Source organism: Thermobia domestica, chromosome 6 (assembly GCF_964235325.1).
Source record: "Thermobia domestica chromosome 6, izTheDome1.hap1.1, whole genome shotgun sequence".
Taxonomy (NCBI): Eukaryota; Metazoa; Arthropoda; class Insecta; order Zygentoma; family Lepismatidae; genus Thermobia; species Thermobia domestica.
The window spans coordinates 297914180-297927621 of NC_137459.1; the positions used below are offsets into that span (position 1 = coordinate 297914180).

Below are 13442 nucleotides of genomic sequence, written 5' to 3' on the forward strand. Positions count from 1 at the left end.
GTGGTCTAGTGGCTAACGCGTGTTCCTTTGTGCACGTGATCCTGAGTTGAATTCTCGATGGTAGAACACAAAAGTTTTATTTCACAATCATTCATTTTCATCAATCATCCGTCTCCTTTATCCTAAAGGACATATCCGTGGGACGTTAAACTTTATTTTTTAACTTTTATTATATAAATTGCTTATATGCAGATCATTTTATATTGCATACTAAACGTTCATTCCAGACAATCTGATATCCGGAAACAATGCTCATATTTAGATACAAGAGGGTCAGGTCAGGGGGAATACAGGCAAAATTTATCGGGCAGACAACAAAGGGTTTGGGAGCAATAAACCTCTAAACCTGTAACCGGAAAACAGGTCAGAGGGGAAGAAAAGAAGAAGACAGATGCCATAGGAAATGAAATCTTCAAGTTCTAGGTCCCACGGTTATGCCGGCTAGGTTAGAGACGGTGGGCGATGATGAGAAATGAATGAAAATGGCGGAATGCAGAAAGTGGGAGGAAACGGGAGAACCCTGAGAAAACCCACGCACACGGTGTTTGTCCACCATAAAGCTCACTTCGCGCAAGCTGAGATCGAACCAGGGACCTCATGCACCAGAGGTAAACGCTCTACCAGTGGGCACAGAAGATATAAGGTCAGGGCAGGAAATGGGAGGATATCTGCAATGCAACTTGCATGTTAGTGCATATGTGCATCTGCACATCCTCTCCTATCCTTTTCTGACCATCTCTTTGCTGACCAGTCTCACGCTTTCCGCGTTTCCCCACCAATCACTTCGCATCTCTCTCCTCATTCTCTCTCTCTCACAGATACTTACGTACTTGAAAAGGAATTTCCTAATGTATAAACGTCTGTCCTAATCTATATATTTCTCACTCAAAGTGTGAAATTCCTGTCTTCTGGGTCTTTGTCAGTCTCAAGGTGTCAGCATGTAAACATTGTATAAAATTTTTAACATTTTATATATTTTGTACATTATTATTATTATTATTATTTATTCTACCTGATGCCAGGTCATGGGACTAATGATTTTTTCACGGTTTAGGTCTGGGAATCTTTCTTCCGCGTTTCCCAGTTTTCAGCTTTCTCTTTGAATTCCCAATATTTTCTTCAATTTTTCAAATCATGCATCTGTTGTGTTCTTCCTACTCCTTGTTTTCTTTTCATCTTTCCGTCATTAGCTATATGAAGAAGACAATTTCTTCGCCAGATGTTTAACCTCTTACGGATGTAGCATCAAATGATGTCACATATTTATCGAGAAAATAATCCGATTTTTTTTTCGCGAAGAAGAGTGCGAACTAAAGGTAAGTAAAGATAATATACTGAAGCACTTGTTTTTACTTACCTTCAGTTCCCACTCTTCTTCGTGAAAAAAATTCGGATTATTTTCCCGATAAATATGTGGCATCATTTGATGCCATATCCGTGAGGAAGTTAATCCAATTAGCCTCCCTACGAAAGATGCTACCTTAAAGTGTCCTCTTCTCTGCTACCTGTTTCAAAACATCTTCGTTTGTTACTCTCTCCGTCCATTTTATCTTCATCTTCCTCCAACTCCACCATTCAGATCTCTCTAAATATTTATACTGTGACTTAAATAATGTCTAAATCTCCGAATCGTACATTCCAATACTTGATATATAGCATTTGACCAGCTTCTTTCTTACTCTAATACCAAGGTTGCTAATTAAGACTGATGTTTTCTTGTTCAATATATCTCTGGCTACGACAATTCTTGATCTGATCTCTTTGGCGCAGTAAGCGTATCTCGGCAAAATGCCAATTACATTCGTCTAGCCTTGTAAGTTTCAGTGAGGAGAGTCTTCGCATTGGGTCTTAAATAGTTTAGACCAGCCTATAATATTCCTTTTCTTATTGTTCCGGCAGAGCAATTATATTTCCTGTCTTTGTCGAAGAGGATAGACTTGTGGCGTAGAGATCCGACCCTTACTACCGTAACGTTTGATCTTGAGCAGCAGATGTCACTTTAGACCTCCCACTTCTTGGCCGAGACGTGAAATATTCATCACCTTCTTCATGTCGGTAAATCCATTTCTTCACTGTTTTCTTGTCACAGCCCAGATCCCTAGCGATCTGCGGGGCAGTTTGTCCCATTGTTGCTCGACCTATGACCTACACTCGCAGAATAACAATTCTCTACAGCGTTTAGAGCGATGTATTTTGACATCCTGTAGAAGTTTACGTTGTGATTCATATCAGCAATGTTCTTAGAGTGGATCTGTTTCTACTGTGCATCATCAGCGTCATTATCATCAGAAGTATTCTGCCATTATTGGGGGCCACTTGCCGCAACTGAAGTTTCCATGCTTCACGATCTTCCGTTAACTCTTCATCTTCACTCGTGATTGAGTATTTTTTCAACTCTTTATTCAATGTCCCACAAAATATTTCCTTCTTCCTAAAGTATTCTTTCCCTATTCCTATCCTTGCTTTTATTTCATGTTCGCACTTCATATAAACACTAATAATACTACTACTCACGTATCGAAAACTAATCATCTGTTCTATTTTCTCCCCTCCTACTTTTATATTTGACACCGACCGCTTCGTTCCAACCCCATTGATTTTCAACATTTATTTTCATCTCATTTTCACGGGCTTTTCTCAAGTTTTCTACATCTTATTGATTTTCTTTTCAGGTTCTGCATCAACAATCATATCAAAAACCGTATGCACCTATTCATTCTACCTCCTACCGAAATGCCATCTTTATTATGTAGACTCTCTTTCGCTATCTCTTCTAGATAGATATTAAATAATGTTGGCGAGAGACATCATCCCTGTGGAACTCCACTTCCAACTGCACTCTCTGTCTATTGTGCATACACCAGTGAACTGCTACACAAGGTCCTAAATAATCCTGATAATTTATGTAATATTTATGAATGAATATATAATTAAATCTATATACGTACATTTACTATTCGTCGAAGTAACGAATATGGTAAGCATACAAAAATTCAATACATATTACATCAGGGCGAAAAGGGCTTAAACTTCAGACAATGCAAAACACATTCCATTCTGTAAAAAGAGGTGCTATTCAAAACAATTGCAATTGCCAAACTAGCCCTGGCCGAGCGGTCTGATGTGTACAGCTGTAGATCTCAAGTCGCTATTAAAAGTTACCCCCCCTCCTAAAATATAACGTTTTTTCACCTGTTCTCGAAATGTCGGATTATCTTCTTATCGAATTCGATTCAGAAGAATTTACAATAGAAAGAAAAAAAAAAAAGGTTTATATATAGAAAGCAAAAGTAGCATTTAATTTCGTTTAAATTCCTTATTGACTTCAACCGACATTTTGACAAAGATATGACTATTATTGAACTAGGGATTCCAAGACGGGTGATATAATTGATTTAAAAGAGGAAATGAGTCGGTAGAAGACGAGCAACGTTCGGGACGTCCATTAACCTTAAAAAAAAGTGCAAAAAGTTGTAAAAAGTTTTGACACTTCCTGACATTGAGAGGGCCACGACAGAGCAGCTGAACATCCGTCCAAAAGAACCCTTCCAGAACTGCTTCCAGTGATTGATTCAACGTTGAGATAGGTGCATTGCTAGACAAGGACAGTACTTTGAAGGAGAATAAATCAAATTCCATGTAAGCTTATTACTTTGTTTCTAATAAAATTACACAGGTCAACAACGCGTAAGTTTAGCTGATTTTTACGCTTCTGAGTGCACCGAAGTTGAAAATGATCCCCGTTTCTTCCTGGGACGTCAATTGTTCGGACAATCGAAATGTAGGGTGGTCAAACAGGCAGCTGGAAATCGCTAGATTGCAAATGCATCACACGAAATAAAAATTAACATGAAAGATTTAATGTATTTGTGCTCCCCGAAACATGAACATACATGTATGGTCCGAACGGGGATCACTGACACATGTCGTAATGTGTCATAAATGAGAGTACGAGATTACAAAGTAAAACTAAAAACAATAAATCTGTTCATAAAACGAATTTAGTAAAATTACATCTTAGATTTTTGAAACTTTGGTGAGTAGTTCTGGCTATATTGTTTGTTGCTCAAATACTACGAGTACGCGAATACGCGGGGTTTTGTTGGCCCTGATTTTAGAAAACTTATATCCGACAGACTTCATCAGTTCAATGACTCCAACTCAAAAAGAGGCTTGGCTTGCCTTTACTGTGGCCATCAAAACGTTTTGAGAAACCGAAAGGACCCACAGTGCAAGGAAATGGTGAGGAAAATGTTGCACCGAAAACTTGGTTGCTCAATCAGCTTAAAAGTCGATTTTCTCAACTCCCATCTTCACTATTTTCCTGACAATGTGAGAGCAGTAAGTGAAGAGCAGGGGGAGCGTTTCCATCAAGATATCAAAGAAATAGAACTACGGTATCAGGGGAACTGGAGTGTTATGATGATGGCATACTACTGCTGAATGTTGTTTAGGGATCTTCTGGCAGCCACTTACAAAAGGACAAGCTCCAAACGAAGTTTGACCTTTAAAAAAAAGACGATATCACAGGCAATCTGATTGAGGGATGTATTACTTTTTAGTATTCACATGTGTGCGTGTTTCTGTACATTAATTTGTGTTAAGCTGTTAATGGTGTTTCTGTAAATCGCATTATTTTGCTCATATTTTTGTTCAACAATGACCACACGTTTGTTCGAAACTCAGACGTCCCACGGCAAAACTGTTGTCATTCATGGTTTCAGCGCACCCGAACACATTCGAATCAGTTAATAAACCGAAACAGCTTAGCATTGTTCTATTTTTGCAGACCTGTGTTATTCATCGTATTTTTTTTTATCACACCTCGTAAGATCTAATTGAAAGTTTTTCTTTGGACGTTCAAAGGATTAAGAAACACAGCTTCTTGATATCTCCTACAACTTTGGCTCTATTGAGATCAACATGCAAATTGGAATGAGTGGTAAAGTTCTACCACTTCCGGTTTTAGCATAAAGATACTACTAAATTTTCTCTAAAGACACTGAATGGATTCAAAGAGAAAATTAAGTTCGTCGCTTTATATTACCGCTTTCGTTCTATGGCGATCAAGGTTAAAACTAGGAATGGCTGATTTCTACCACTACCGTTTGAATGGAGGATTATGGGGGATGAGACCTAGTCTTTGGACGTTGAATCTAGAATTTCGAAAAACCGCTTATCGATTTTATATTAACATTATGGTTCTATGGAGATTAACATTGAAACCGGAATTAGTAGTAAATTTCTACTACTTCTAGTACTAGAAGACTGTTACGGTGAGAATGTTTTTTTTTTCTTTCTTGAAACGTTTAAGCGATTTCAAACACCGCTTGTAACTATCTATCACCGTTTTTGTTCTCTGACGATCAATTTTGAAACCAGAAACTGTTGATTTCCATCACTTTCGATTTGAGCAGAAGATTAACGGAGATGAAAAATATTCTTGGAATGCTGAATCGATTATAGAAAACCGAGCATCGATACTGTACATTGCTTTTGCTCTTATTCCTGTCAACAGACGTTCAAACGGACATAGCCGTTCTATACGATTTCCAACACTTAAACATAGCACAGTTTGAAAGCCTGATAAATAATTGACACACTAAAAAATTTATTCTCTTCTGGGGTCGCGGTAGCTCATTAATAGAGCGCTTATCTCTATTGTATTTGATCCATTCTTCGATTCCACTCGCGCCAACTAGGCTTCGTGGTGGACAAACATGACCTGCGTAGGTTTTCTCGACATTTTCCCGTTTTCTCTCACTTCTTTCATTCCACTATTTCATTTATTACCATCATCTCCGTCTCCCTGAACCTCGGTACATAATCATAGGATGTTAAACTTTAAAAAGAGATCCCTTTTGATCGAAAGGACAAAATTGTAGCGAGAGGCGTAAGTGGATATAGAGTATTAAAAAAAAAAAACGAAGCAGAGGCTACCAAGTGACGCCATCTTTTATGTATTTTTGCAGGGGATAGTGGTAAATTTGGGAGGATTGCGGCCAGCTACTTGGAGGAGCTTCGGTTAGCCGTCTGCTTGCAGACCTCACGTGCAGACAGCATATCTTTTGATAGACCTAAAACACAGGAACAGAGTTGGGAATATTTTCCCTTTCTCCTGTAACTTGGAAGGCAAAATTCTTTATTTCGTGACTGCATGGCGGTAAAAGAAGCTCGTTCTTTTTATCTGCTCCTTACGGTGTTGTCCACATTTGCAAGCTGGCACTAAGAAAAAAAAGCCCATACCATGCCCCCCCCCCCAAAAAAAAAACATACCAACTTCTATGTTTCCTGTTCATAATTTTGAAACATTATAGCTGTCTTCCTCCTGCACGTTCGATTTACCTGACTATCCAACATTTGTATCCCATATTACGTATTGTTACCCATTGAAGATTTTTAGGTTGGTTGTAGTGGGCAAAATCGTTTTCCTAGGTTTTTTTGGTGTTGTTTTATATTTCTTTCTACACTGTCACTCCACCATGTTTTTCAATCATTCATTCATCATCCATTTCCTTTAGCATATATACAGCGTGGACTATTTATCATAATACAGCCTTGCAACATTTAAACTAACGGACAAAAACGCTGAAATTTTGCAGCTTGCAAAAATCGGCAGGAGGACATGGTCTGGCATGCTCTATGATACAATAAGGTTAACCGTGTTGCCATCCCAACAAAGTTTTTTTTTTATTTCAGATTGCACTACCCCTAGGTTATTACATATTTCAAATAGGGATGGCCTTTTTCGAAAAATATGTTTTTCGATTTTCGAAAATTTCATTTTTCGTTTTTCACTTTTTCGAAAAATGTGTCGTTTTTCGTTTTTCGTTTTCCGGAATTTTTTTCGTTTTTAGTTTTTCGGAAAATTTTTCGTTTTTTTTCGAAAAAATTTTCGTTTTTCGTTTTATCGAAAAAAATCGTTTTTCGAAAAAATAATAGTTTTTCGAAAAAAATCTTTTCTCGACATGAAATGGGCAAAGTAATGATTTGCCCAAATTTTTCTGTACATTTTACAATCTATGGATCCATATAGTAAAACAAGTGAACCTCTCCGCGAAATAGTCCATCCGCCTCCACATACAGTGCAGCTTAGAACATCAAAAACAGCCAGCAAATACAATCACTTTCTGAGCTTTTACTATTCCCCGTACCTGACTTTCAATCACTCTTCCTCATAAACTTAAATAAATTCTCCAATTGACCCGGGCGATACAGCAGTTAACCCAACAATATATTTTATAATTAAAAAAAAAAAAAAAGGACTAACAAATTACCAAATAGAAGGATCCTGTATAAACTGATCGTGATAGTATCAGACAACTCTGTAATAAATTGACTTTCAACAATTGATTTTAACAAAATATGAAACATGACGTGATTATATGTACTGATACTGATTCCAAAGACTTCTCACTAAGATCCCCAATTCATTTCTCTTATTTTCTATAACTAATTAAGTCAGTATCAAAAACAATTTGATTGCTTTCAAAAATAGGCAATTTAATACTAACAAAATACTATTGAATGGTTTATTTGTTATAAAGATGTTTTATATACGGTAGGACAAAGAACTAAGTATCTGACTATAATAATCTCATCAAACGAGAATTCAAATTTTAAATAGGTGGGTCTTCGTTTTCGTATTAGTTTTTACTGCTACTAACTTCAGTAGAAGAATACTACTAAGATGAGATATTTTTTATTTGGTTGTTTGTTGAAGTTCAACGTCCCTTTTCAGTATCGAGCGAGACTATACAAGACGTGGACCTACATTTTAAAGTGGAATTCCAACCACCATAACACGTTCAATGTTTTCCTACTCGGGACCCTGTGCATCAAGGAATACGCGCTAGCCACTAGACCAGTGGGCAGGGCTTGAAATCTTTTCTTGGAATTATGAAATTATATATTTGAAAGCAGGGGCGCCGGAACCGGGGGGTAAGGGGGTAGCTGCTTCCCCTAAAACTTCTAGAGGGGACAAGATACTTGTTTTGCCCCCTCACATTCAGACTGTAAAAACATCACACAACAGTGATTATATGAGCTTAATTTTGCTTTCTATGGTAACGTGAAAAAATTCTCTATTCCAGATTAATCTTTCTCTTGGAGACATGGGACCGGGCGCTTTATCTGACCCCATGTTGGACAAAGATGTAGGGAAAAGAATTGTTCTATTCTTATTTCCATTGGTCTACATTCTCAACACACTGTAAAATCTTTAAAAATTGTTGTTTAAGTAATCGCGAGTCTGCAATGTGAAACGAGTCGTTGAGCGAGATTTTAAAGTTTAAAAAATACGTATAACAGTTTAAATAAGTAACAGGACATTTAAATACATTTTCTCTAAAGTGAAATTAACGTTCTTAAAACAATATGCAGAGTGCAGTAAGTTTTGTAGTGAGGATAAAAATGTATGAGATAGGATTAATAATTCAGAGCACATGAAAAATGCGATGTCCATTGTCGTTCCGTTTGTTTAAGATATGAGTGCAGAAACAGAACACCTATTTCAAGCTCTACTTTCCGACCAAGTTCGTAAACAATAAGAATAAAGAAGACAGTCGCTGCTTGTAATAATTAGTAGTCTTAGATATTTAGCTCACAGTGGTCAAGTAATCAGTGGACATTTGCATAGTACGGGTAATTTGATGTTGCTCCTGGATAAAAGAAAAATTAATGTACCTGTTCTCAGTCAATGGATTAATCGACATAATAACTGGCTTAGTGCTGATTGAAATAATGAAATTTTGAAGATTACCGCATATGCAATACAGACAAACTTGGTAACAGAAGTTAAAGAGTCTCAATTTTATGCAATCATAGCCGACTCCACGACTGATATTTCAAACCAAGATCAGTTGTGTCTGTGTGCACTGTGTTTACTCTGACTCATCAAACCCCAAAAATTATTTATGGGGATGATTACCCTACATGGCACAAAATCGGAAACATTAGAATTCGCGATCAAAGATATTCTAACGAGACTTAACCTGAATGCAGAAAATATCCGCGGCCAGTGTTAAGAAGGTGCAGCTAGTATGTCAGGGCGAGTGAATGGTGTGCAGAAGTGTGAATTAGTTGTGTATTAGATATGAAATGACCAGAACGACTGGTCATCAGGCTGGTGCTCATTCCTTTATCTTAGTTAAAACCTACCTACCTCTCTCTCTCTCTCTCTCTCTCTCTCACACACACACACACACACACACACTCACACTCACACATACACACACACACACACCTACCTCTATTTCCAACAACTAGTCATTTTTCAAAATTAAAACATTTGAATTTCATTTAAATTCAACCATAAATTTACAGTTAAGTACCGTGTTGTGCATCAGTTTCATCCCCAATTTGTTGCGTTCATTTAATGAGTATTCTGAGCTACAACTGATGGCACAGTACAGACGCAGAAGATAATTTTGAATCAACATCCGAAAGCTGTATACATTCATTGCAGTAATCATGCATTAGATCTTCCATCCAGGAAGTAGCACGAAAATGCTAATCTTTGTGTGACGTATCGGCCATAGTGAAAGACGTTTGTATCATCAACCTGGATTCTGTAAAACGAGAAACAACAAACGCCGATATCGTTCTTAAGTCCTGTAAAACTAACAACGAAAGTTATCCTAAACATTTGCTGCCTCTTTGTCCTAGTCACTGCTGTGTTAGACGAAAATCTCTAATCAGATTTCAATCTACTACAAACGAATTCAAATCACGTTGAAAAAAATCATCAGTAATACAAGTGGTCCAGATGATGGTCAAAAAGTAATACTAAAAGGGTATTTGAAAAGAATGAACAAATTCGGATTTTTTTCTGATAGTCAGTATATGTGCTTTTGTACCTTGCGAACAACTGGCAAAAGTGCTTCAAAAGTCTGAAGCTTCTGCTTCCAGAGCTTAAAAAGCAACAGCGATTCTAGAGGATACTATGAGAAACCTACGAGCAAATAGTGCATTTGAAAACATCTATAAGGAAGCAAAGGAAAATGCAGACAGACTACACTTAAAATTGCCCACTTCATCAAGATCAAAGAGAACACCAATTAGGTTGGAGCAGACTGATAATCCTTCTATAGCAGCTACCCTAGAACCTGTATCAATTCTTCGAAAAAGTACATCGAAATCATTGACTATTTGTTGAGTGAAGTACAGCGTCGTTTCAATCGTCCAGGCCTCGAACAACTCATATAACTCGACAAGATGCTTTGTAAAGATGCTGTATGTTGTGAGCATCTCTCTAGAGACTATTTGAGGCAGTAATTGGGAGTTCATGCGTCGGAAATTAACCTGAATAGATTATGCGCTCAGCTCTCACTGTTTCCACCTACTTCGATGACGACCACCAGCATATTAAAAACTATTAGTCCTGAAACCCGAACTGTTCGCAGCTTTCTCGACCAAATTGTTCGTCTAAGACTCTCGTTCTCACTTTGCCAACTTCTTCAGCATCTTGCAAAAGATCATTCAGCTCTTTGCTTCGTCTAAAGATATATTTGAGGACTTACATGACGTAGAAAAGATTGTCTCATCTGCTGTTGTATGTGCATAACGACCAGATTTCAAGACCATTGCAAGAAAACTCATATCAAAGACAAGCGAAAGGAAAGCCACTTTTGGTCAATTTTTAAAAGAAATAAATTTAGAATCAAGTAAGGGAAAATGTTATGCGTTATATAACCAATTCTTTATATTACAAAATAGCACCTAAAATTCAATATAAATTTGAATTATACCTTATTAATTGTGTAGTACTTTATTAGTGTGAAGTGAAGTGAATATAATGACATTAGGACGAGAGGTGAATGTAATAAACTGGATATACTGAAGTAAGTGTAGTAAAAATACAAGTAACTCTGGATAATTAGTGTAATTGAATTTTCTATATAAATTTCATGAAGTCTTTAGTGAAAATTTCATTTTTCCATTTCTGGCATGTAAGTAGAAAAAATATGTTCTTATTTTTTACTTGATTATGTAGCCTGTTTTATAATATTCAAGTTACTTTCTACTACAAAGTACTTAAAAAATTGTAGTTCTAAATAGGAATTTCTAATATTACAGTGTACTGCAACACCAGAACTAGATTTTTAAAAATATAATTTTAATTTCCTCGTTTCCAAGTGATTTAAGTAGCTTTAACACATTCAGCGCCGTGTGTATCTAAATCAGGGTTGAAAAAAAAACATGATTTTTTAAAAAAAAACAAACAAAAAGAACGTTTTTTATGTTTAAAACGTTTTTTTTGTTTAAAACGTTTTTAACGTTTAAAACAAAGTACTTTGTTTAAAACAAAAAAAAACATGTTTAAAATGTTTATTTTGTTTAAAACAATAATCTAAATACGCATATATATTACATTTATACACTCTTTAGGTATTGCTTGCCATCTATATTCAACCGCTGGATCAAATTTCGGGAACTTCCCTAATCTCGATCCGCCCAAATGTTCAATTCCGGAGAAAGAACTCGGGATTTTCCCGATCTCCGTTCACGGAATATGTAGTTTAGTTTCTTTGTGTTACGTTCTACTGGTCGTCTGCATTCTTAATCTTTAAACGCCCATTAACGCAACTGCTGTGTCAGGGCTTTAAACCTCAATGGCTCAGTCTTAAACCTCAAATTAAGGCTGGAAGATGGTTTTGGTACCAATTTATTCCTGAAAGATGCAGCTTTGCTGATGTGCGTTTTATGTATGTGGAAGGAGGGTAAATATCGTTTTTTTTTTTCAACGGTTTTTTTGGGGGCCATTCCCCCTCTTGGGGGATAGATTCATAAAAATTGTTACGTGAAGCAATGAAGTAGGCCACTACATGGTAATATCGTGTATTTGTACTTCTTGCTTATATGGGGTGAAGGGAGGGGGCAAAGTTAGCCAATTTTTGGAGTTTTAAGTTTTTTGACGTAAATTACATTTATTTTTACAACAAACATCAATAGCTCAGCCTCTAATTAAGCTAGATAGATGATTTGGTACCAAAGTATTTTTGAGGGATGAAGCTTTCCGTCAATTGCATTTTATGTATATAGGGAGTACGTATGTACGGCCGAGAGAGGGAGGATGAAGTTTTTGTTTTTTTTTTAAATTTTTCATCAAGTTTTGGCGGGTATTTCTTACCCCTTTATGGTACATCCCTAAAAATTGGTATGTGAAGCAATGAAGTAGTCCCCTACATGATAGAAACCTGTATGTGTACATGTTGTTTATAGAGGAAGAGGGGTCAAATTTGGTTAATTTACAATTATTTTTGGGACGGTCCCATATAACACAAGATATATTTCACTGAAGTGGTCTAGAAGCATAATTCTTGTTCGTATACATGATGTGTGCAGCAAAAATTATTTGCATATGGACGTGGTACTATATTGGGGGAGGGGAGGGAATGTCTAATTCAATGAATGTTTTTCTGCGTATATATATATATATATATATATATATATATATATATATATATATATATATATATATATATATATATATATTTTTTTAAATATTTCCTACTTAAAACGAATTCATTACGCAATGGCAGTAATGGCTACCATTTCTTATATTATTGTCACAAGTATGTGGCCTACACATTAGCATCATTTTGTCAACGTAGGGAGACTGCAAGGGTTGCCAGGGACCCGCAAAGTCAATATTTTCATATTTTTAATGATTTTTTTTTATGTCTGTTCTTTTTCTACGAATACGGCGGGAATTTCACGAATGTTACTTCGTTAGAATTTGTGGTCTATAAGCTTTCCAATGGTGTATAACTCATGACTCTGTGATAATTAGGGGGTCGCCAGAGCCCCGAACATGAGAGTGTACCGTTTTGTTAAAATTCCTGGCGGGTGTCTAGAGTTAATTGTGTTGTTATGCCGTAGACACTAATCATTATTAGCTACCCATGTTGCAGAAGTAGATGTACCCCACTATGGCTGAAATTTGATCCCTCCCGTTCTTAGAATTCGGTATCATTTCCGGGAATTCGGTGGCAAGTTTCGACAAGCCTTTAGTTGCTATGTTCATAGCCTTTTACGGGTAGTACAGAAGCGCGTGGGAAAATTTTGGTTTATTTGAACACCGACACCCCCCTACTCCTCTTTAGTTGCTATGTACATATCCTTTTACGGTTACCACAGAAGCCCCGTGGGAAAATGTTGTTTTGCTGTTGCTATGCTCATAGTCTTGGACGCCTACCAGATGTAAAAAGCAAGATAAAACGGCCGGGTCAGAATCCTATCAGTTATCATGATCGAAGCTTCCCAATGGATTGATTGATTGATTTTTGCTTTTCGTTATGTATTGAATAGCTAAATGCTCTTGGATGGATGAGAGTTCTATTAGTTATCATGATTGAAGCTTCCCAATTGATTGATTGATTGATTTTTGTCTTTTCGTTATGGATTTGAACCCCCACCAAACCACAGCCACATCACTCCCT

At 36.7% G+C, this 13442-nt stretch overlaps 1 protein-coding gene across 2 annotated transcripts in view; it reads right to left on the bottom strand.

The window, feature by feature from the left end:
* Positions 1 to 13442, bottom strand: part of LanB1 (laminin subunit beta-1) — a 396592-nt gene that overhangs the window by 190948 nt on the left and 192202 nt on the right. The gene's annotated exons all lie outside the window — the stretch shown is intronic.